We start from the raw sequence: 26,106 nt of genomic DNA, 5'->3' as shown, positions 1-26,106 counted from the left end.
GCTTAGTGATAAAGGGAAAATGCCTTAGGTCCTCAGTAACCTTTTATTTGCTGACTAGGTTCCACTTCCCTACCTCACCCCAATGTACGACTAAAACAATGTTTAAATTATGCAAGTACACATATATGTATATATGCATACACACACGCAAACACACACACACACACACACACACACACATATGCACACACACTTTTTTCTTTTGGAGGGGAGAAACGATGACTATATCCGCTGAAGTATTCTGGATGAAACATTAAGCTCTGGGAAGGAAATAATTGGGGGATTTTATTATTGAAATAAGCAAGCATGTTCATGCATATTTTACGGCATGCATGCCTATGCGCCACTCTGTGCAAACAGTGCTATTGCAGCTCGTGTGCGGTAATTAGGTGGATGTAATTACGGCGAAGTAAAGGCAGCCTCACTGATAATTTCACAGTGAATATTAAAGACATATGTGCCTTCCAGTGTACAATAAATGAACCTGAACTGCTGTCAGGGGCTAGGAGGACAGTGTGGCCAATGCACCTATTGTGTCCCTGCTGCAGAAAGGAGCCTGCCGATTGGCCACTGTCTGCAGCACATAGCACTGGCTGGTTATAAAGGACTTGTCTAGGGGAGAGCCTGTAGGTACTCCATTGTCTGGTAAAGTTCATATGACTGCATTCTTTTTTGCAAGGGGGGTGGAGGGAGAGCGGGGAAGGAGGGGGTGTCAGCTCAACTGTAAAAGCTGCACAGATTTGTTCTTTCTCTCTCTCTCTCTGCCTCTCCATAGATCGTTTCTGTTTCATGCCCTGTCTCATTTTGCATAGCTAAAAAATAATGCTAATTAAGATCCCTTGTCTTAACTTGAAAATAATGACTCGGATATAATTAGAAATCTGGCGAGAGTTTAAAATTCTGGTAGGGGACCAAAACCATCAGTTATGGTGCTTAGGAGGGAAATGAAGAATTATTTTTCTGTAATCAAGGTAAACATGGGAGGGGGGGATCCCCCCTATCTTTTTTTTAACCAATGGTGTTCTACTGCAGATGAGAGGATACTGTATTTCAAAAACTATTTTAGCCATCAAATTGAAAGGACACAAATCAGTAGCAATAGAAGCCTTCTTAATCCTCCTTAGGATGCAATTCAGATGAAAGAACTGCTTTTTTTTTTTTATTTTCTTTTTGTATGTGTGTGTTATAGATGGATCTGAGAACGCTGTCTGGGCTTGGTGCCAAGCGCTGGTATTTCATAGCAGCGGCCGCCTCACAGACGAGCCGTGGGAAGCAGGAGGGAGACTCTCTCTTAGGGTGCCACTACTATGGAGACACAGCTGGGCTGAACAAGATTTGCTTCAAACGACAACAAGAGAGACAGAAAGTATCTGGTTCAACCGCTGCCCAAGCAGGCAGGCACCAGAAGAGCTAGCAGCCAATCCGGCCATGCTCGAAGCCAGCTCTGCGGCTCAGCCAATCAGTGACATCACTGGTGAGAAACTCATTTACATCATGCAGTAATGAACTTTGTTTAACATAGCCTCCCCCCTTTCCTGTTACCCCCCCTCCCCATATTAGGTCCTTCCATTAATTATTCTGGTGGCATAATTTAAACCTCTATGCAAAAGTGTGGCTACATTCTCTCTGATAGCTTTTACCTTCTCCTCCCACCCCACCCATTGCTGTCTACTGTCACTGAAAGTGATTCTGGGTACAATTCTGTTCTGTTTTGACCTTGCAAAATGATCGTCTCTTTCTTGAAAAAAAAAAAGAAGTCTTAGAAAAAATTAAACCTTTGTTTATTTTATCTGACTGCACTTCCTCCCCTTATGAATAGCATGCTTTTTGCAAGTTAGGATTCAGAATTGTACAAGGTAATAGAGAATAAGGGAGTGCGTTGCCGTGGAACTTGCAATTTTTTCCAAGCAATCTGCATCTTAGGGCTTCCTTTCATGTTTTCAGATTTTATGCTGCAGTGGCCATTTTACATACAGTGTTTTATCCCAAAAGCACTTATGTGCTTCTGTCACATGGAGGAAAGTTCACTCTTGTTATATTTCATTCTTCACTGTGCTCAGCCAACATGTCATTTTATTAATGAATAGAACTGAGGTCATTTCTAGACAAATCTCTCTCTTCCCGTCCCAGCACAATGCACCTGATTTGCATCCATTTACTAGAAAAACTGAATACAAGAACCAGCTTGAAAAGAAGTTAAGGGACCAGTTTACGTATTATTTTAGAATATGTCGCAGCATTTGTGTTTTAGAATGCGTAATATTTAACATCTGCCTTAGTGTTTCTGTAAAAATGCCTGATCTCCGTTCCCAGTGTAATACCTTTAGCTAATTTATTGGTTTGTTATATAACTAAAATAGACCAAATGAGGTAATATTCACGAATGAGTTCATTTGTCAGCAGAAAACCTCTGGAAACATAATTTTTGTCTCGTATCGTACATTTGTATTTGGTTTGTCAGAGATAAACTTATTTGTCATATAGATAACTTAAAGAGGCTGGAAATGTGTGGCATGTGAAGATTTTCAGGTTGCTTTGGAGAATCCCAAAGAGCGGAAACTGGGTCACACTTAAATGCGATTTGTCTTAAGCCGTATCTTTATTGCATATTGGCATTAAAGGGATGTGGTTTTCTGGCAGAGAAGGTAAAGTTTCATTGTCTTTTTAAAAAAGAGTATTTTGAATATGATTATTCAAAGACATGGAATTTTTAAAACATCGACAAGGGTTTCATAACAGTGCACGATTCGTTTAAGAAGCTTAAAGGGTACAATGATAGGCATAGACACTTTTTCAAGCATATGAAGGATTTAGGCGCTAAACCACAGCCCTTTTAATTCATGAGGCATTCCATCATCCCATCATCAGTATTCAGGGAGCGCCTGTCCTGAATCAGTCATGAGCTCCCCTGCTGCAGATCCTGTAATTTGAATCATGTGTAATAATATATTATCCTACTGGGGGCCTTCTTTCAGTAGGAGAATGGTTTATACATTCTGCTATAAGAGAACTTTTGGCTCCTAGCCGACTCACAGCCATTACTCACATAGGCAATCATGATCATCTTCCTTAAGGAATAACATCTGCACGACCTCCTGAGCCAAAAATCTGCAACCTCCCCCACGTTCTGAATTACGATTTCTTGGAACTGGGAACCCTTGACAAAACTGAAGTAGAAAAATGGAAGGTTTAGAGGAACGGACTGCAGTCTTCTTGAGCATGCCATGGGGAAAAGCGCAAGCTCCCTTTCCTTTGAAATGATGGAGAAGGGTGGGTAAAGGGGGCCCAAAATAGACCTCGATGTGTTTGTTTGAGTTTTAGACACAAAGCTGAAAGGTAACGTGTTCTAGGAAGACATGGCTGCCTCTGTGTGTTTCTCTGCACATCCTCCCAAGGTCCTGCAAAGGGTGTGGCAACACCGAGGGATAGATGGAGGGCGTCGATGGCTGTGAGAACAGAGAAACCTTGTTTCACCTTGGGAAGGAAGCGATGAGATCTAGCAGGAACCATTTGACTCGGGAGTTAAAGGCTCAGGGAATGGCTTTGATTCTCTCTTGTTCTGACTTGGATCAGATCACGTAATTTCTCCGCTTTTCCTTATCTGCAAAAATTAAATATACTGCCAGCACAGAAAGATTGTGGAATACTCCCCCTTTCTTTTTTAAACATCTGAAATCCTTCTTTGCTTCAAGGACCAGATTCAGTATTCCTGCTTTTGTAAAATCTTTTCAGATCATCATGGCCAGAATCTCCCACTTCTCCATCATTCTTTTTGTATCTCCATTATTGTCTGTGTGGCAGTCCGCACTCCTGTGGGGCCACACGTGAGCATATCTTTTCCACTAGACTGAAAGCCCCTTGGGGACAGAGACCACGTTGAATTCGCCCCCTACCCTCTGCTCTAAGAATAATGAATTATGCTCTTAAGTTTTAAATCAATGATCTAATTAATGACTTAAAGGTTCATTGTAAATTGTGACGGGAGTGTTTACAAATTCCAAGGGTTACTATTGCTGTTGTCAACTATTACGACCAGGTAATGGCTGATGTCAGTTTTGCCTTATCAGTGTTATGCCTTTCATTGCACGGGTCCTACATTATAAAGCTCAGAATAAATGGTTGCTGCATTATTTTTCTTAAATAACCAATGATAGGGAATTGTAAATTCCCAATTTATCAGATATAGGATTAAGCCAACTTGGTTTGGTGTTTTCAAACTAAAACGTAAGTGAAATGGATGTAAATAAACTGCCAAAGCAGCTGTGATAAGCAAATTATAGTATCAAGCTCTACTGTTAATGATATGGAAGAATTAATTACTTGGAGGAGGTAAGCAATTAATGTTGGGCGTTGAAATGCTCTATAAAGCATAATAAATCAGGGAATATGGAATCCTGAGTCTTATTCTTAGTGTTATAATTAAGATATGTATTTTTAATCCGTAAACTAGCACAACAGTCTTTTAAGAGTGTATTTCTAGATGCACCTAGTATAATCTGATAATGCCAAAATATGGTTTTGGTTTTATGCTGCTCATTTTTGTTTATACTTTTGGCTACTGTACTACTGCTAAGTAGAGATTAATTTCTTTGCAAACAATGATATTCTCATTAAGATGTTTGCAAATTGTGCTTAGAATTTTAAGATCCTATTTCAAACTCTTTGCCCAATACATGTTATGAGATGGGAATGAAGTAACCAGAAAATATATACATCTTTACTTTTTATATATGGGAAAACAGAAATTTTAGCACTGGACATTGGCTAGTCTGAAGTCCATGTTTTATACAAGTCTTAGAGAGGAAAAGTATCTTGCCCAAGACTATGTTCTATCAAATTCCTCAGAACAGCTGAGACTGGTATCCAGAATTCAGAATGACTGGTTCAATATTCTTTCCACTCCACTAAATAATCAGTACTTTTAAAATCAGCTAGATAATTTCGCTCAGCATAATACCCTCCAGTTCCATCCACGTCGTTGCAAATGGCAAGATCTTATTCCTTTTGATGGCTGCATAATATTCCATTGTATATATATACCACATCTTCTTTATCCATTCATCTGTTGATGGACATCTTGGCTCTTTCCACAGTTTGGCTATTGTGGACATTGCTGCTATAAACATCGGGGTGCACGTAGCCTTTCGGGTCCCTACTTTTGTATCTTTGGGGTAAATACCCAGTAGCGAAATAAGTCAAACAGAGAAAGACATGTATCATATGACCTCACTGATATGAGGAATTCTTAATCTCAGGAAACAAACTGAGGGTTGCTGGAGTGGGGGGTGGGATGGGAGGGATGGGGTGACTGGGTGATGGACACTGGGGAGGGTATGTGTTCTGGTAAGCGCTGTGAATTGTGCAAGACTGTTGAATCTCAGATCTGTACCTCTGAAACAAATAATGCAATATATGTTAAGAAAAAAAAAAAGAAGAAGAAGAATGTAGCAGGAGGGGAAGAATGAAGGGGGGGAAATCGGAGGGGGAGAAGAACCATGAGAGACGATGGACTCTGAAAAACAAACTGAGGGTTCTAGAGGGGAGGGGGTTGGGAGGATGGGTTAGCCTGGTGATGGGTATTGAGGAGGGCACGTTCTGCATGGAGCACTGGGTGTTATGCACAAACAATGAATCATGGAACACTATATCTAAAACTAATGATGTAATGTATGGGGATTAACATAACAATAAAAAAATTAAAAAAAAAATCAGCTAGATAAGATTATACAATTTTATGGTGTTAACATAAATTACATTCACTGTAATTCACTGTGAGTGTATAGTATTTTATGGTTGAAAACAAGGAGACTGAAACTTATTGAGGTGTATTTTTTCTACTACCCTACAAGAATGTAATCAACTACTAATAAATCACCATTTATGTTAGTATTCTTTAAAATAATTTTGGTTTTGATGGAGAAAAATGGAAACCTCATATCTGGGTTCACTTTGCTGTGGCTTTGAATTCAATTAACATGAATATTGTATCTTAAATTATAGGATTGGTTAAATAAGATTTGGGAAGGACCAGTTTATACCTTGTTTTTTTTTTTGTTTTTTTTTTAACCAATGAATTGAGCTATTATTACTGACCTTTTCTTTTTTTTTTTTTTTTTTTCTCCTTTTGTCCTGCTAAAATCTTCAGGTATCTCAATGATGGTATTTCTTTTCATCCCAGTATTTAAAAATAGAATTCTGAATCTCATATGAGATGAATTGTGCCCTCTTAAGGAACAAATGTTTCTCAAAGACAGGAAAAATATTAGGAGTCTGTTCAGCTTCTTCTGTTCAGACAGAATATGCACAGACATATTTAAGAGCTCAGAGAGTGATTGAGTAAATATGGATCATCTTACTTAAAGAAAACTGTTACTTTGCATCATGGTTTGAGACATGGTAACTGAAAGCCATTTGCATCTGAATATTGTTGTCTTTTCTAAACTTATTAAAGTAGTGATAAGTGAGAAAAAACTAATGGGACAATCCCCTTTATGTTGAGAGTTTTTATAGGATGATCATATGATTCTTATTCCAAAATGAACTCTTGAATTAGAAAAGCAGGAGTAAATATTGGGACCTATGCTTGTACAATAAAACAATGAGTTTTATTGTACAAGCTATGAGGTCTGTGATTGAGAATCACTTATTTGTAGGATGGCAAAGAAACAGATGAAACTGACCTACACAGTTTTCATATTCAAGCAATTCTTCCTACCTAAACCTTCAAACATGCTCAACGTCAAGAGCAATTATCAAGTATATTTAGGAGCTCAATGAGTATTTTCATGACACTGATGATCATGTGTCTTACTGTTACTGAACAGCGGCGCTGGTCTGGTTGCTGGCACAAGGAGGAACAACATAATATGGATTATGGGGATGAGTTACCCTCCGTATGCTACACTGTGGACTGTGCAGGCATTATCTCATTTAATTCTCAGATCAGTCTTTTGGTATTATCTTTATTTTACAGATGAGAAAACAGAGTTTCAGAAAAGTTAAGCAACTTGTCAAAGTCACATGACTAAAACGCAGCAAAACTGGAATTCAAAGCAAAGATTCTTACTTGAGAACCCATATTCTTAAGCATTGCACCCACGTTGAATAATCACTACATGTGATCTTGCTGTTTGGCTATCGGAACAGAACGTTTTTTTCTTATTCTACATCCATAAAGAGTTTCTCTGGTTCATTTTGTTAGATATGCACCTAGTATTTTATAAATTTGTTTCAAAGCTATTGACCTAGATTAATATTTTCCCTATGTTTTTGTATTTATGCAACAATCCAGATCACTTAAGGTAATGCATACAAAAGCAATTTCAGAATGGTTAAGTACCATATAAATGGAAGGTCATGGTTTTATTAAAATGGCCTCATAAGTCCGAATTACTAAAAATGATTATTAGGCTAAATGTTTCCGTTTCCTCATTCCTCTAGATATATTTCTTATTAAATGTGTCACCTATTTTATGAGAAAATTAATACCTATTGATTTGGCAATTGCAGAATGTCACTTAGTGTCACTAGATCCTGACTATCCAGATATTTGAGGCATCTCTGCTTCCTCAGTCCTGGTTACACATTTTGTGTCCAACCCACTGCAACCCACGGGATGCTAAAAGAGAAGAAACTTGCAGCCACTATTTACTAAAAATCCCATGCCTGATGTTAGATTTTCTAGTTTTTACCTAGTGGTCAGGCCTAAGGGATAGAGTCAACAAGTTGTGGAATTTAACAGAATTGGTTTAATTTAGTGAAGGCAAAGGAGAAAACAGAAAACAGAAGTGTGGTTAGTTTCGTCCCTTTCTGGATGAATCCTTGTCCAGTCTCTTCCTCAATTTTCTGACTATTTCTTTCTCAAACGTGTCATGTACTTACCACATGTTAGAAACTTCAGGCAATATACCTAGCCTCTTGAACTTCAGTTCAGCATTATTTTTGATGTTTATTATGGAAATGCTACATACCAATATATATTAGTATATAATTAAAGTGTTTAGTCTTGTCACATAATTTATGGACTCGTCTCCTCAAAAATCCTAGAAAAGCAATAGGTTTGAGTCCTGTGATTCTCGTTTGAGTTTACTTCACTTTATCTGTGGTTCTTCTATGATATTGACACGTAGAACTCAAGAGAATGCTCTCATTAGAAGGTCTAGCGAATGCAGGCTGAAGCAATGCCATCTCTGTGCTCTGAAGACACAAGGCCCATTGATATGGTCTCCAGCCTCATTAGCTGTTTTCAGGGTCACGCTGTGATTTCACCTGTGCCCTCCATTATCCTCTTCTGTGTTAAACAGTTGATAATTTTTTTTCCTCCTAGGATTCCTTTACTTCATGTTACTAACAATTTTTCTATTTGTGGGCAAGAATGAAGGTCAATGTAGTGGATTTTCTCATTGCTTTCTGAAACTACCAAGATAATGCCTCATTAGTAACATATTTAAGGTGTACTTATTTTCAGAATGTTTATTTTTACACAATGAGAACCAGAGCTAATAATAAGGGAAACTATGTCAGTTATTATTTAATGATCACTTAACTCTGTGGGGCCATACAGAAGTGGTTAGGAGCGCAGGAATCTCTGGCCATATGCCTGGTCCTGAAACTAGGCTCCATTACTTACTACATACATAACCTTGGGCAAGTTCAGTAATTTCTCTGAGTCTCAATTTTATCATCTGTGTAATAGTACCTACCTTACAAGAGTTGACGATTCTGTGCACTTTTGCAAAGGATGATAGTTTAAGGATGGGCAAATTCATGGTCTCTCTTCTTCAGAGTGTAAAATGTAGTTGGGGAGTGTGAGTGAGTGTGTGTGTGTATGTTTAAATATTAAGATGGTATCGTTCAGTGCTATACGGATATGTTCATGCTTATATAAATACTTTGTTTATTGACTCTACCTATTCTGTCAGTTTTTCTTTTATTTGACCAAGTTATCAAACTATGGTTTTAATATAATTATCAGGTTTATCTCATCAAATATTGGTTTTAAAAGCTTTTAAAAAACTGTATCATCTTTTAATTATACTGGTATGATTTTATAATTACAGGCAATTAATAATATTTTGTTCCTTGATTCCACTTTTCCCTCCCTTACTAGTTGGATGTGTCAGGAAAAAAAGTCCTAAGACATGTAAATATGCATGAAACCACTTATTTTTATTTTTTTCAGAGCTCTGTGGTAGAGCTAATATTTAAGATCATGATACCGTAGAATGACCAATGGATAGCTTCCTAATCAGTGGCATTCTGTCCATAAGCTTAACTCACAGTCCAAATGTCTAATGCTCATCAATCAGATAATTGACACACATGGATTTTCCTATAGCAGTCCCTATTATGCTCAGGAAGAAAAAAATTGATTCTCATCTATTTAGAACTCTGTGTAAATTCTCTAAGCCTCACTTTTCTTATTATAAAATAGGGATAATTATAATGACTACCAAGAAGAGTAGGTTGTGCGGGTGAAGTAAGACCTGTGGAGTAGTGTTTTCTCTCTGTTCTGTAGACTCTGAAAAGCCCGTTCAAGTGTGTGCTTAAATGTCAATGAGAGCAGTATGATTTCAATAAAATGCCAGCTCTGCGGAGACAACCTCTAGTATTATGTGTTCTAGATTAGAGAATAAGATTGCTTTTGTTTACATTTCAAATAAAAGCTCCCATTAATTTGACTGAATTGAGGGGATTGTTAATGCAATTTAATTAAATCAGATTGTTTTCTTATCTTAATCTGGGAATGATGACTGAGACTGAAGATTGGTGCATTTTAAAAAGAAGTACAAGAAACTCTCTCTCTCTTTCTCTCTGTGTGTGTGTGTGTGTGTGTCTGTCACTATGTCTCTCTGTTTCTCTCTCTCTTAGGGGACATTAACATATTTGAATAGAGACGAGAATCAGAAAGGGTTTCCAATGATTGAGTTGGAGGGATGTTCAAAGGGATATAGATTTTTAGATGCGACAAACTGTCAGGAGTATCATTGAGGTGAAGAGATGGTAATCTATATGCAGTATCATATTTGAACTCCGGTGTGCCAATTTTGTGACGTTTTATAATTCCATCTTATCTATTAAGGTTTGTTACTACTTCCTTCAGGCTCTTTTTATGTTTTTTTTCGTGGTGTCAATAGTGGGTTTGGCAATTAGATGAACTTTGTCATGATACCTTCTAGGTGTAGTTATTGCTTAAACTGTGTGTATAAAAAAACAAAGAAATTACACATTCTGTTTTGGGTATCTTATAGCAATGCTGTCTTTTAATAACTCCTGGGCGCTCTTGTCCTTTTAAACAGCAATTAGCTAACATTCTATTAAACATCACCAAAAATAGTCTTGGAGGTCAGTGTCATTGTGTACTAGGATCTACTTAGTTTTTCAGTTCTTAAAAGTTCATTTTGCAATGGAGTTAAACTTTACCTTTACTGTCCTAGCCCTGATGATCTCAGATTCTTTCAAATTTCATTAAGTTTAATTTTTTACCTTTGTTATTTAATAATTGATTTTCTAGAACTGACTGACTGAGTTTTTAGCACTGTAGAAACATATGTTTTCACGAGGTACAGACTTTACTTGGAGTTTATTAAAGAAACCATACACACTGTTTCCCCAGGGACACTTCTAGTTAAGGCATGATAGCCCAGGGTAAATATTGAGGATGCCCCCTTTCATTTTCCATAGTGACCCATTTTAGGTTAGAAATTATGTGGCTACTCTATAATATAAAGTTAACTCCTGAATTTATTTTCAACAACAGATGTTCTAATTTGTTGTCTTCATAAGGTTATTTGTACTTGGCAGACCATGCAAATCGAGTTTTGGTTTTGAAAGTATGGTTGCAATAGTGATAGGTAATTTTGTTAACATGTGTTAGACGCTCAATGAGTAATTGCTGAATTAAACTCTCTCATTTAAACATCAGATTTCATTAGTATGCTGGTCTCTATTAAAATCAGGAAGGAGTCCAGAATGTTAATTCTTTTGACAAATATTGTTTAAGCACTATCTCTGTGCCAATCTGCTATAAGCAGCGAAGGACATAGCAGTAAAGCAAATAGACAAAATCCTATGCTTTCATGAAGTTTTGTTCTAGTATTCCTTTATATGGTAATAATATTTATTTATTAAGTTACATTGATGAGGTTTTGCTCTCTTATACAAATTGCTTTGAGAAATGGAAAGCATTATTTAAAACCCGGCCCATTCTTAATAAGAGGGTTCCATGATGGAGGTAATTTCAGACCATAAATTTTCTTTCACTCAGTAGCTTACCTGACATCTTAGGCCCTCCTGGAGTTGATGGTGCCACTTGCCCATGACTTTTATGTGACAATTTAATAAAGAAGAAACACAGAAAATCAAATTCCTGCTAGTCTTGATATCTTCCGTGTTCTAGTCAATATGTAAGGGCATGTGGAAAACTTATTACTTCATTTGTCTTTGAAAACTTTTATTTTTCCTTACTGGGAGGGATGGGTTTTTGTCATTTTCTACCAACATATATAATTCATCTTTTAAAATGTACCCCGGAGCTTCTCAAATGATTTCTCTCTTTGGAAAAGCACCTTCTCTTGTTATTTAGTTCTTTATAAAGCCCATGAATATTTTAAAATTTTATTGACTTATGGGCATAAAAGAAATAATCAGCAATTTATATACCAAATAGACATCCTTATTCAAAATGATAATAATCGTATCATAAAATAAGAACGATTTAACATTTGAAATAGAATAAAATGATCTAGTTTCATTCCGTTATTTTTCAAATGAGCACAGGAAGTATGGAAAAGAAATGGTATTTGACTTGCCTAAGTTCACAGAATATTTTGTAGCAGACTCAGAAAAAGAACCAAGATTTTTTTTAAATGTTGCTTTTTAGAAAGAATTCTGACTACACAAGTGATACTTTATCTATTATAAATTTGAAAAATTCAAGAAGGATATGGAAGAAAATTAAAATGTCTAACTTACTCTATATGTTACCATGGTTACATAAACTCTATTTAAAAATATACACATCTTTTGAATAATATTGAAGTTTCACCTTATTAGCAATTGTATATCTTACTTTTAAACACTAAAAGGCACATAATATTATGTGGTATCATATGAGGGATGTACATTTGTATTAAAGATGAAGGAGGGAGTAGCTTATAAGATAGATATAGGGAAAAAACCCTAGATTTTTGAATTACAAATTTACAAATTATAATGAGATGAAATAGGACACATGTATAATAGAAAACTTCAATGTCATTTGATAAAAACATTTTTTTGTGTCAAATTCAAGTGAGATATATCAAAGTGACAACGCTATTCTAGATTTGGATACCCCATCTCATTCCTGGAGAGTAGCATCTTTTCCACATGCATTTTGGATTATATTTTCTCTTAAATCCTCAAGGAACTTACTTCACTGATGATCCTTTTTTCTCCTGTATCATCTCCCTTCAACCAACTCTTTCCTCCCAGAACTCAAAAATCCCCAACGTCCCCCCATCATTAACAGACAAAACAACCACCACCACCTGCCATAAACCTGTTTGTTCTTTCTCTCTCACTCATCATCCTATTGCTGAATGAGAGGACAGGAAAGCTGGAGATACCCTCAAACTTACTTGGGACTAGTAGTGTGACTTCTCTGCAGGCCAGAGAGTTGATAGTTTTAGGCCTTTTTTTTTTTTTTTTTTTAAGAATTTATTTATTTATTTAGAGAGAAAGAAGGAGCATACGTGTGTGCAAGTGGGAGGAGGAGCAGAGGGAGAGGGAGAAAGAATCCCAAGCAGACTGTGCACTGAGTGTGGAGCCCATCGTGGGGCTTGATCTCACAACCCCGAGATCATGACCTGAACTGAAATTAGGAGTCAGCTGCTTGACCAATTGAGCCACCCAGGCACCCCAGTTTTATGCTTTATAAAACATAAAATAATTTAAAAAATGATACTTTTATTAAATGATTTGTGATGTCTCTTTCACCATTAAAATTAAGTGACTCTAAAGGAGAGGAGAGAAAATATCCCTCAGAAGTTACATTTTCATTATTATTTTGAGGGAGTTCAAGACTATTTCTAAATCTGTATTTGACATGATATAATTACAGGTTACAGCTATGATCTCATTTCCATTGATTTACTTTGGGATTCTATACCGATGCATGCTTCTAATAATACAAGGAAGATAGTAAAGTCAAGGTATTTTAAATAAGGATCAAGGAAATAATCTCTTTTTAAATGAAATAAGCTCTTGGTGCTATTGAACAAGACCACTTGACTTGAAGTCTACTAGACTTGAAGTTATCCAAGATTATTTGAATGAGAACAGGAATCAAAAGATGCCACTAGCCATTTGTGTGACATTAGAAAACCAATGTTTGGGATGCCTGTGTGGCTCAGTCGCTTTAGCATCTGCCTTCGGCCCAGGTCATGATCCCAGGGGCCTGGGATCGAGCCCTGCATCGGGCTCCCTGCTCAGTGGGGAGCCTGTTTCTCCTTCTGCCTGCCACTCCCCCTGCTTGTTCTCTCTCTCTCTCTCTCTGACAAATAAATAAAATAAATTAAAAAAAAAAAGAAAACCAATGTTTATTGATATATTAGTTTATAGAATGATGGACATGGGGTCAGATAAGGTCTTATCTGACATTATTTTTTTCTTTTTCAAAGTGAAATCCTTTCTTCAAATGAAATTGAGTCAGTAGCTCAACATTTAGAATATGTAATACTGCAACTGCCCTGGTTGGATTAGGGGTGGGACCTCAGAGCCTTAGCTTTCTGCCCCCTCCTGCACTTCAGGGGGTGCCCTTGCCTTGATGACAGTCTCAGAGCTCCGTGACACTGAAGCCACGAGTAGATAATCACTTAGGTTCTGTAGGATTTGAAATTAGACTTATTTTTTGTTTTCGTTTTTGCTTTAGATTTTCTCAGCAGCTAATCAATAAATAGAAATTAAATCTCCACTAGATGGCAGTAGATCAAATCTTTGTTCTAAAAGTTTCAATAGACAATCTTGGGTTCAATATTTAAGCACATTTGGATTACTTACAAAACTTTCAGAAGAATTCTGTTTTCTCATATTCCACACTTTAAAATACTTTACCAGCCTCTTAATTTATTCTCACTTTCTATCCTGTTTTTAAGCCATTGTGGAATTACTGGTTAGTCCTAACAGTATGATGTCTAATTAAATATTACTTGCTCTGGTTGTGGGAATTGTTTAAGAATTGGATAATATCCAAATGAATACATTTATCTAAGCATCTAAATTTATTAGTAATACCCACTTGATTCTCTAGCTTTATTAGAAGCCTAATCTTTAACCCAAAGGTGATGGTGACCTGGTTCCTCATCTTTCTTACCCTATCACCTACCCATTTCCAGAGCACTGAAATTCCAATGATCATGGCAGTCTGCTTTGTGTTGCATATTAACGTTGCAAGGAAGAGATGCTTTCAGGTAATATTAGGTGATGGAAGTTCATGATAAGGATAACCAGGGAAGCGAGGTAAATCAGGAGACTGCTTCAGTACTTCCAAGTTTGCGTGTATAGCAGCCTCATGGAGGGACGAAACAGCTCCTTTCTTCAGGATTCAGCAGGTTTCCAGGGCCAACAGCTCTGGTAACTTCCTGGCAACACTGAGCCCTTGGAAGCTAGTCCCTGTTTGTCTTTTTTGGCATGACTTATTTATACTTTCAAGAGAGAAGAACTGGTTGAGTCGATTTGTTGTAATGTTACATAGATCATCCTTTATGGGCAGTCTCAGACTACATTTCCATAAAGCTGGTTGGATCCCTTTGGAGGCAGTTTATGCCTAAAAAGGTCAAGGGAAAAGATCAAAGTTTTTGCCTGTTTCCAGGTGAAATTAATAATAGGTCCCCATTTTACTCTAGAATTTTCCTAATTAGGATGATAAATTACATTATTACCTGAATACATAGTCATCTTTGCCTTGAGCACTAATTTCTGTTCTTCAGGCCAAGGTCATGTGGCACAAGATTAGCTAATTGGAAAAGTATTGCCTGAAGTCACTTTCTCAGGAAAAAGTTGTGGGGCACAGGCATTTAGAGTTGTATGGACTGCCAATTATGTAGTCCTTAGAATAAAGAAAAAAGAATTTAAAGAAAAAAGCTAACTTTAAATTCAAGTTCCTACCTTATTAGTTCAATTTTATCCACTAGATATAGTCTTTCTTTAATGCATTGTGGAAAAGAGAATATGATTTTCATTAATAAGGATATTGTAAAGCTAGAAAAGAATTTAAATGGCTTTCCTGTATTACATTATAAATATTAGAGAAAATTCCAAAATTAGAGCTCCAAAGATGGTTCACTCACAATTTCTTATGCATAAATGGTAGATTGAGTCTTTTAATTATCATTCAATAATGATTCACATCACTACTTAAATGTATGGGAAGTAGTTATCTTTCCATCCAAGTCATTACCCAAAATTCTCTCAAATAATCATATCTTTAGATCTTTAAATACTCTTTTCTCCACATTAGTCCTCTATTATTTTAATTGAATACAGTTAATATAGCAAATCATAGATTGTAAAACTTTTTTTCTTTTACCCTCAGAACAGGTTGATAATGACCAAATATTAAGTGACTGTTTGAAATGTTTCCCCCAAAGAGGTTGAGTAGTACTGTTTTTCAAAATGTAAAGGTTTTTGTTTTGTTTTGTTTTAGAGTGAATGGTGATGAGCTTTTTGCCCACCTCTAAGTAGAATACTCGAAAGAAAGATTTAATTATAATTTGAAGCATTTTGTTTAGAATAATTTCATGAATCCTGCTATTAGGGTGTGCTCTTAAAGACATTTGTGCAAAGCCTTTCCTCTGCAAATCATTTATTTCACTTACAGTATTTTGGACATCATCCTGCTGAGTTGGGGGGCAGTGAACATAACGGCCGCACTACTTTGAATAGAGAAAGCATAGGAAGAGCCCCTCATTTGGTTGAAAATCTCCTATGGCTCTGTGAAGGTCACACTTCTGTTTACCAAATCCCATTTCATTTTTCTCCTCTAGAGTACAAAGAAAGTGGGGATTTCTTAGCTCTAGAAATTAGGTGGCATCCTATAATAGTTCTGGCTAATGAATGTGATCAGAAGTCATCGAGTCTTATACGCAAACTGAATCATGAAACACCACATCAAAAAAATATTTTATACTAAAAAAATAATAATCATGAAGATCAATATTCATTATAAAGAAAAATGCCCACGAGTTGTATTGAGGTGGCAGAGCCCCAAGGCAGAAATAACCAGGATTCCCAAGACTGCTTATAAAGGAGCTATACTGAAGTGAAATAGAAAGAAAATATTCTGAGTACTAAGTGAAGAGGAAATATTTTCTGCCATAAGTCACTGATATTTCAGGGCTCATTTGCTCCCATAGTGTAATCTGGCCCTTCTTGACTAATATAGAGGAAATATGACATTGAGTTTTATAATTTAATTTAACTTCCTGACTTAGTTTAGTCCTTGCCATATGTCAGATGCTCTCCAGCAAGTCCTGAGTGAGACAGGTTATTGTTTAAAAGTAGAAAAGACTTGAAATTAGTCTATTATACAAATAATTTTTAATTTGACTAAAATTTGGAAAATTTCCAGAACCTATAGAATTATTTTAGCCACCAAATATAATCTGTAGGAATTTTTATAAGAAGAGAAGGAAAAATCTGTAATATTTTACAGTTTGTGGTTTAAAAGATCAATATAGAATTTTATAGTTCTCAGTTTTTATTTTTAAAGTAACAGTGTTGTGTAACTAGAAAACCAATTAAGTTTCTATGACACATGAGCTCTTTCAGCCTAAGAACATAAAAGTGTTCACCTTATAGAAATGGCTGTTATATCCTGGTTTGCTTCGGGCAGTCTCCGTTTTTGCACATTGTCTGGTCATTTATAATAGCATTCCCTTTCATTCAAAGATTGGGTGGAATTGGACAATACATTGTATCATATGACCATGGGGCCAGACTGATCGGTGAGAGTTTGGAAGACATGTATTGTATATAGCTAGATTTCCTGTCTCAGTTCTGGGGAATATATCACCGCATGAAAATAACATTATATGGAGATGTTAGATGCCCAGGCCAGCCCACAAAAGATTTTAAAATCCAAAACTGAGCTACATGATAGTGATTAGTAGATGTAAAATTAAAATTTATAGGTTTTTGTGGATTGGCGCAGGTTCCTAATCATCATGTATATAAAATATTACATCAAATGGAAAATGTGGTCTAGTTTCCAGTTACCAAGGAATTTTAGAAATAGTTCCTTTTTCATTTGGTCATAAACAGTGGTTTTTAAATGTAGCTTTTGTTATTAGTAATATTTATTTTTTATTTTTTATTTGGAAATTTGAAGATACCAAAAGTAGGTAATAGCATATTAAACCACCATGTAGCTATTACCTTAATCCAAGCAACTATCTGCCAATGGTCAGTTCCATCCTATCCATACTCCTATCTAATTTTTTCCTCCCATATTATTTTGATGTAAATCCAGACATCCTATTAGTTCATCCTTACACATTTTAGCATTAATCTCCAAATGAAAAGTACGCTTTGATAAATGTACTATTATGTGCTTTCCATATAATAATATATGTTTAACAAAAACTTGTCAAAATAAGTTTGGGTGGAAGTTTAACATGCTGGCATTTAGCCACATTAAATGGATACTATCTCTTGGAATAACAGTCTCCCCATTTCACCTTTATCAGAACAAATTACCTTTAAACATTCCAAAAGTAAACACTAAATTTCCCTTTAGACAATTTAGAAGTATATGTACACACTCCAATCCAGAGATCAAGGAGCCGTGAAGATATGTTCTGCAGCTGTCTCCTTTGAAGTTCTTTGCTCTGACACTTCAGATAACAATATAACTCCGGTTTCCAGAGAACGAACAGCCTGCTCTTCAAAGAAGAGGTGAATATCTTACGTTGACAGGTTAACTTCAAGAAAGGTAATCCTAATAAATAGAACTTGTAGAGCCAGTGTTAGAACTAAAAAAATGCTTTTTATTGGCTTGTTTGTTGAGACTAGGGAGAAGCAAGCATGTTAAACGAACCTTATTTTCTTTGTGCAGAAGTCATTCCTGTATGATCTTTTAATATACTTTGCAGGATTTGTAGGAAAGGAGAAGGATTCCCTTTCTGTTTCATACTTCAGAAGGTAATTAAATCACATCTCTGATTTGATTAGGAAGAGAAAGCCAAATGAAGTTTGTTTTTTTTTAAATCATCGAATATGTAATTAAAAGAAAAAAGGGAGAGAATTGATTTATTTGGTACAGATTGTATTTTTAGTAAAATTGGAAAAATTAGGCAGGTTGCAACAGATTGTTTATATATTGTACCAATTTCCTTGAATTCATATATATGTTTTGTTCATATTAAATGATATAAAATAATTAAGAAGATAGATCTAGTGCTGCTTATTTGTGGGGGCCATCAGAAATAGGGTTTCTCTTAATGGGATTGTTGGTTGTTGGTTTTTTTTTTTCTTGTATCAGTGATATGTAGTTGTCATTTAATTTAATTTAAGCATTTGATTTAGATTCCAATGTAGATATAAACAGCATATTAAAAGGAATAGTCATGTTTCTGCCATTTAATAGAGTGGTATATATATAGATACATATCTACCATATAACCTTAATTTCCTAGTTATGTAATGATATTTATAACATTTAACCTGTAAAGATACTATAAGGGTTAAATGGGATCATTTACGTATAAACATTATTTATGATTTTTTTTTTTAAAAATCAGCTTTATTTTTGTGTGTGTATAATAAAATACTAAAATTTTATGTGTACAGGTTGCTGTTCTGAAAAACCCATACAGTCATAAAACCATCACCATAGTCATGATAGAGAACATTTCCTTCACCTCCAAAAGTTCCCTTGTGTTCCTTTGTAGCCAGCAGCCTCCACTCATCTTCACTTCTTTCAACCATTGATTTACATTCTGTATTACAGTTTTGCATTTTCTGGAATTTCATATAAATGGAATCATACAGTATATAGTAATTTATATCTGGCTTTTAAAACTCAACATAGTGCTTTTGAGACCATCCACATCACTGAGGGTACCAATAGTTCATTCCTAATTATTGTCAAGCTGTATTCTATATTAAATGAATATACCATCATTTGATTGACATTTGGATTATTTCCAGTTTGGGGCAATTAAAAATAAAGCTTCTGTGAATATTCAAGTACAAGTCTTTGTGTGGATATAGTTTTTATTTGTCATAGGTAAATGTAAATGTATAGAAATAGCGTTGCTGGGTTGTATGGTAAATACATCATTAACTTTTTAAGTAACCCATTTCCCTTCATGTGTTTTAGAGTTCTGTTGTCAGGCTATTCATATTTAGGCTTTTTTATATGTGCTGATGAATTGATCCCTTTATCATTATGAATGCCATTCTTTAAATAACATTCCTTATCATAAACTCTATTCTGTCTGATATAAATACAGACACCCTAGCTTTAAAAATTTTGTTTGGTTGGCATGTTTATTTTAATCATTTTACTTTTAAACTATGTGTGTCTTATATTTAAAGTAGGTTTCTTCTAGACAATATCATAGTTGGGTCTTGCTTTTTGATTCTATCTCACAATCCCTGTTTTTGCCTTACTTTTTTTTAAAGATTTATTTATTATTTTAGAGAGAGAAAGAGAGAGAGAGAGAGCACCACCCAGGTGCCCCTGTTTTTTCATTACTTTTAATTAAAGTGTTCAGAAAATTTACAATTAATATAATTTTGGTATAGTTGGATTTACATCTATAATGTTGCTATTTTTTCTACTTGTCCCATCTGTTTTTTTGTTCCTTTATTTCCTTTCGCTCTCCTTCTTTTAGGTTGAGTAATTTTTAAAAATTATTTTTATTTTCACTATTGGCTTTATTTCTGTTTTAATTGTTATTGGTTGCCCTAGAGTTTATAATATACATCTTTACCTTACAACAATACATTTTCAATTAATATTATATCAGTTCATGCGCATAGGAAGAACCTTGTAATAATACACTTCTATTCTCTAACAGTGTACTTCTGTTCCCCAGTATTCTCTTCCTTTGTACTATTTGTGTGGAACATTTTATTTCTCTGTATGCTATAAACAACACAATATATTTTTAAAGCATTAAATTACTTTTTATGATAAAAATGTTTATATTTACCCACTTCATTGCCATTTCCATTGATTTTCATTCTTTTGTGCAGACACAGATGTTTTTTTTTTTTTCTGGTATGATTGTCTTTCTGCCTAGAGGACATCCTTTGACATTTCTTGTAGTGCAGTTCTGTTAGTGATTAATTCCCTCTGGGGTTGCTTCTCTAAAAGAGTCTTAAGTTTACCTCCATTTTGAACACACTTCCTCTGGGTAAAAAATTATAGGTAGAAATTCTTTTTCCCATTCAGAACTTTAAATATTTCTCTCTATTGTGTTTGGTTGAAATAATTTTTTAGCAGAAGTCTGCCGTAATTCTTATCTTTATTCCTCTGTATGTTATGTGTATTTATTCTATGGCTGCTTTTAAGATTTTCACTTTATTGGTGATTTTCAGTGATGTGATTTTGTTATACTAATTGTGTTTTTCTTTACTTTTATTCCACTTGAGATTTGTTGAGGTTTCAGAATCTATGATTTGATGAATTTTATCAAATTCAGAAAAATTTGGCCTTTATTTCTTCAAACGGTATTTTCTGTTCCCTCTGTCTCTTCTCCTTCTGGGACTACAGTTACATATAAGGTAGACTACATGGGGCGCCTGGGTGGCTCAGTAGTTAGGCGCCTGCCTTCAGCTCAGGTCATGATTCCAGGGTCCTCGGATTGAGTCCCGCATTGGGCTCCCTGCTCAGTGGGAAGCTTGCTTCTCCCACTCCCACTCCCTCAGCTTGTGTTCCCTCTCTTGCTGTGTCTCTCTGTCAAATAAATAAATAAAATCTTAAAAAAAATAAGGTAGACTACATCACATTTTCTCACAGGTCACTTCTCTGTTCATTGACTTTTAAAAAAAATATTTATTTATTTTGAGAGAGAATTCATTATATGGAGAGAGAGAACGTGCACACACGTGTACATGTGCAAGTAAGCAGAGGGGCAGGGGCACTGGGAGAGGGAGAGAGAGAATCCCTAGCTGACTCCCCACTGAACTTGGAGCTTGACATAGGGCTTGACACAAGGCTTGATCTCAGGACCTTGAGATCATGACCCTGAGATCATGACCTGAGCCAAAATCAGGAATCCCATGCTCAACCAACTGAGTCACTCAGGTGTCCCTTCAATGACTTTTTAAAAAGTCTTTTTCCTCTCTGTGCTTCACTTTGTATAGTCCCCATTGCTATGTCTTCAAATTCACTGACTTTTTTCTTCTGCGGCGTATAATATGCTGTTAATTATACCCAGTGAATTTTCATTTCAGATATAGTATTTTCCATCTCTGGAAGTCTCATTCATGTCTTTTAAAAATCTTTTCCATTTCTCTTGTTATAAGGCTTCTATTTTCCTTTCCTTTCCTTTCCTTTCTTTCCTTTCCTTTCCTTTCTTTCCTTTCCTTTCCTTTCCTTTCCTTTCCTTTCCTTTCCTTTCCTTTTCTTTTCTTTTCTTTTCTTTTCTTTTCTTTTTTTCCTTCTTTCTTTCTTTCTTTCTTTCTTTCTTTCTTTCTTTCTCTTTCCTTCTCTCTCTTTCTTTCTCTTTTTTTAAAAATTTTTATTAACATATAATGTATTATTTGTTTCAGGGGTACAGGTCTGTAATTAAATCAGTCTTACACAATTCACAGCACATATCCTCCCCAATGTCCATCAACCAGCCACCCCATCCCTCCCACCCCCCTCCACTCCAGCAACCCTCAGTTTGTTTCCTGAGATTAAGAGTCTCTTATGGTTTGTTTCCCTCTCTGGTTTCATCTTGTTTCATTTTTCCCTCCCTTCCCCTATGATCCTCTGTCTTGTTTCTCAAAATCCTCATATCAGTGAGATCATATGATATCTTTCTCTGATTGACTTATTTTGCTTAGCATAATACCCTCTAGTTCCATCCACGTTGTTGCAAATGGCAAGATTTCATTTTTTGATGGCTGTATAATATTCCATTGTATATATATATACCACATCTTTATCCATTCATCTGTTGATGGACATCTAGGCTCTTTCCATAGTTAAGCTATTGTGGACATTGCTGCTATAAACATTGGGGTGCAAGTGCCCCTTCGGATCACTACATTTGTATCTTTGGGGTAAATACCCAGTAGTGCAATTGCTGGGCCATAGGGTAGCTCTATTTTCAACTTTTTGAGGAACCTCCATACTGTTTTCCAGAGTGGCTGCACCAGCTTGCATTCCCACCAACAGTGTAGGGGGGAAGACGTGAACAGACATTTCTGCAAAGAAGACATCCAAATGGCCAACAGACACATGAAAAAGTACTCAACATCGCTCGGCATCAGGGAAATCCAAATCAAAACCTCAATGAGATACCACCTCACACCAGTCAGAATGGCTAAAATTAACAAGTCATGAAACGACAGATGTTGGTGAGGATGAAGAGAAAAGGGATCTTTCTTTTTTTCTTTCTTTCTTTCTTTCTTTCTTTCTTTCTTTCTTTCTTTCTTTCTTTCTTTCTTTCTTTCTTTCTTTCTTTCTTCTTTCCTTCTTCTTCCTTCCTTCCTTCCTTCCTTCCTTCCTTCCTTCCTTCCTTCCTTCCTTCCTTCCTTCCAAGTTTAGCACCTTTAGATTCAAGGAATTAACAGGGATGGGTGCCGACTACACCAGACCCAGGGTTTTGTGGCTTCCAGGGGCAGATTCAGCTACAGCAAACACGTAGGGAAATGGTGGGAGGGAAGGGGGCAGTTAGCAGATTTGGTCTTGAACTTGGAAGGTGAGGGGTGGAAAAGTGATTATCCTTGGGGCTTGGGAATGAGGAATAGCAGGAGCAAGCTGTTTTAGAGGGGCCTGGGCAGGCCTAGAGAGGCAGCCTCCTACCCCTGGGGCTCATAGTTGAGAGGGAAGAGAAATGAGTCCCCCCTGCTCAGTGCTGAGGACAAGGCACTTTGCTCAGCCTCCTTCTGCCGCACCCCCTCTTCTTTATCTTCTTGAGTGTACAGGATAAACTTATGGAGCTGTTATAAAATATTTTTTAATGGTTCCAAAATTTCTGTCACTAATGAATCTATTTCTATTCTTTTTAGAGTCATATTTTTCTGCTTTTTAGATGCTTTGTAATTTTTTTTTTTATTCGATGTTGTATTAGTCTTCTCAGGCTGCCACAACAAAATACCAGACACTGGATGGCTTAAACATTAGAACTTATTTTCTTAACAGTTCTGGAAGCTGGAAGCCCCAGTTCAAGGTCCAGCAGGATCTGTTTCTGAGAGTTCTCTTCTTGGGTTGAAGACAGCCACCTTCTTGCTGTGCAGTCAGTTCACAGTAGATGTTAAATATTGTTCTTTTTATGTTGTCTATGGCTTGATTTTGTTGCAGTCCTTTAAATAGTGTAAATTTTTATTTTTGCCTAGTATTAGGTTACTTAGAATCAGTTGGACCCTATCTAGTTTTTAGCTGTGTTAGATACTTTATTCTTGAACCAATATGTATCACCACCAAGATGATATTCTTCTGAGGATTCTACCCAGTTCAGGTGTATTATGAAGAATTTTCATTCTGGCTGGGGGGAACATAATTTATTTTCAGCCCCCTGTGAGTTTTAGGAATTGTTCTGTCCAGTCCTTTTGGGTGTTTTTTTTTTTTCCCCAAGTCTCTGGTAGTTTCCTCTCATGCATGCATGGATTAGGACTTAGCCAAAACTCAAGGGCATCCACTCTGTACATCTCTACGTCTCTCTCTGTATGTAACTCCTTGCTCAAATTCTACCCTCTGTGACATCTCCAAGTTTCAACTCCTCATTCCTTAACTCAGAGAGACTTTCAGGCTCTATTTGGGTTTACCCTCTTTGCTCTGTGACCTGGAAACCACCTCCAGGCGGTAAGCTGCCACAGTCTTAGGTCTCACCTCCAGTGTTTCCTTTCTTGCATGTATCACGCTCCTGCATTAGCTGTTGTCCAACATATGAAAACTCTTGTCTTGTATCTATTGTGTCTGGTTTTCTAGCTGATGAATTTGGGAAGGCAAATTCAGTTCTCATTATCTTGGTCAGAAATAAAAGTCCTGTAAAAGAGTTTTATAAACTGTAGACTCCTGTAGATTCTGGGTTATACTTTGTGAATAATGCCTTGCATTGGTACATCTTCATAACCAGGGTCTCTGCTTCCATGGTTCTCCCCTCCAAACTGTATCCATATAGCCAAAAAAAAGGTCTCTTAAAGTGCAAATATGGTCATGCTTCACTCCTGCTTAAAACCTTTCAATGGCTCCCTCCAGGTGAAGTCCAAAGTCATTATAAATGTCTGTATATTTTTATGACTTGGCCCTTCATCATTTGCTGACCTCATCTCATGCCCCACTCCCATTGCACTTGATTCTCCAGCCATAACAAGGTACCTCATGCTTATTATCTCATTCCTGACTTTGCACATGTTCATTTCTGTCTATAAAAAGGAGAAATAAAAGGCCTTCATAGGTTTTCTTGTGAGAATCAATTGACTTAGTACATGTAAATTACTTATAACAGTGCCTGACACATAGTATTCTATAAATGTTAGCTATCATGATTGTTATTTTTAATCAAAGAGTACAAACTATGTACACTTTGGAAGCACTGGCTCATAAGACATAATATTTATAATTTATAATATACTTTGAAGTAAATTACCTTTAGGTTGCCTTGGACCATCCATAGAGAGTTTTTTTAAAAACTATGAACTAAGAAAGATGGGAACAATTACCTGTGAAAGATGGCTGTACTTTTCCATATTCAAAATATATTTAGCATTATAATTTTCCTTTTCTTTTCAAATCGTTTGGCTCTTTGGACATTGGCATTTCTCTGATGGATTTCAAAAATTTGGTGGAATTAATTTGGTAAAACTCTCTTTCGCCTGTTACTGTATCAGCTCTATTATCAAAGAAGGAAATAATTATAGCCATGTATACACACTTAATGCTTATTTAATGTTTTAATATTGACTAAATTCTTTTACACAGACTATTTTACTCAATCCTTATAATGACATTAATTTACATAAGTGTAATATTTCCAAAAGCATCAGAAATGATTGTTTTAAAATAAGATTTCTCATTAGTATATTTATATGATAGCAACTTTAGCAAAAAAAATTACGGAGAATAACCTTCTAAAAATTAAATTCTCATTACTCATCACCATTGTCTTCTCAGGAGGAATAGAATGACATTTCCTTCTTCCCCAGCCCACTTTAGGTAGTGATCACTTCTATGTTACCTCATTCCCAGAGACTATGTTCCAGCATAGGAAAAAAAGAAAGGGATTGATGGACAGAATGGGCCACTTGGGAGAGAACCAGCAGGTTTTGATTTTTAATTTCTTAACTCTTGAAGGAGAACCAAGCGATCTTACCAAAGAATGGGAAGGAGTGAATCTTCTAGCAGTAAAAATGGAAGACCCACTGCTGATATGAGGAACAAATATTTCTCTGGGCTGGTGGAGAAGAAAGGCTTTAGGTTCTTGGAAGCAATGTGAATAAGGTGTCACAGAGATGGCAGAACACAATATAAGGTTAACACCAGGTTATCTGTCTTTGATGGCCTTCAGGGCTGAGCACAACATGAGTGACAATTCCTGCCTCCGTATGGATCTACGTCAAGAGTTCTGGCAGTGAATAAGTCATGGGAATGTAATGTATAGCATGGTGACTAGTTAATATTGTATTGCACCTTTGAAAGTAGCTAGCAGAGTAGATCTTAAAATTTCTCATCACAAGAAAAAAATGTAACTATGTATGGTGACAGATGTTACCTGGACTTATTGTGGTGATCATTTTGCAATATAGACAAATACTGAATCATTACATTGTACACCTAAAACTAATATAATGTGATGCCAATTATACCTCAATCAATCAATGCAAAAAAAAAAAAAAAAATTCTAGCAGGGGTGAGTGCTAAGGTCTGAGAACCATGGACCTCCCTATGTCCTGGACCACACAGGA

At 36.0% G+C, this 26,106-nt stretch overlaps 1 long non-coding RNA gene across 2 annotated transcripts in view; it reads left to right on the top strand.

The window, feature by feature from the left end:
* Positions 1 to 578: 578 nt before the first annotated feature.
* The window catches only part of LOC118546276 (uncharacterized), a 522,743-nt gene continuing 497,215 nt past the window's right edge, over positions 579 to 26,106 (top strand). The window contains exons 1-2 of one of the 2 annotated variants that reach the window (XR_013442220.1): positions 579 to 626; positions 1,190 to 1,474. This is a non-coding gene — a long non-coding RNA (uncharacterized LOC118546276). Of the gene's footprint in view, positions 627 to 1,041; positions 1,475 to 26,106 lie in introns of those variants that run through there. The other variant, XR_013442219.1, reaches the window with a different exon arrangement.

Source organism: Halichoerus grypus, chromosome 1 (assembly GCF_964656455.1).
Source record: "Halichoerus grypus chromosome 1, mHalGry1.hap1.1, whole genome shotgun sequence".
Taxonomy (NCBI): domain Eukaryota; kingdom Metazoa; phylum Chordata; class Mammalia; order Carnivora; family Phocidae; genus Halichoerus; species Halichoerus grypus.
The sequence above is the reverse complement of the archived record's forward strand: the minus strand, read 5'-3'. Positions and strand labels throughout refer to the sequence as shown.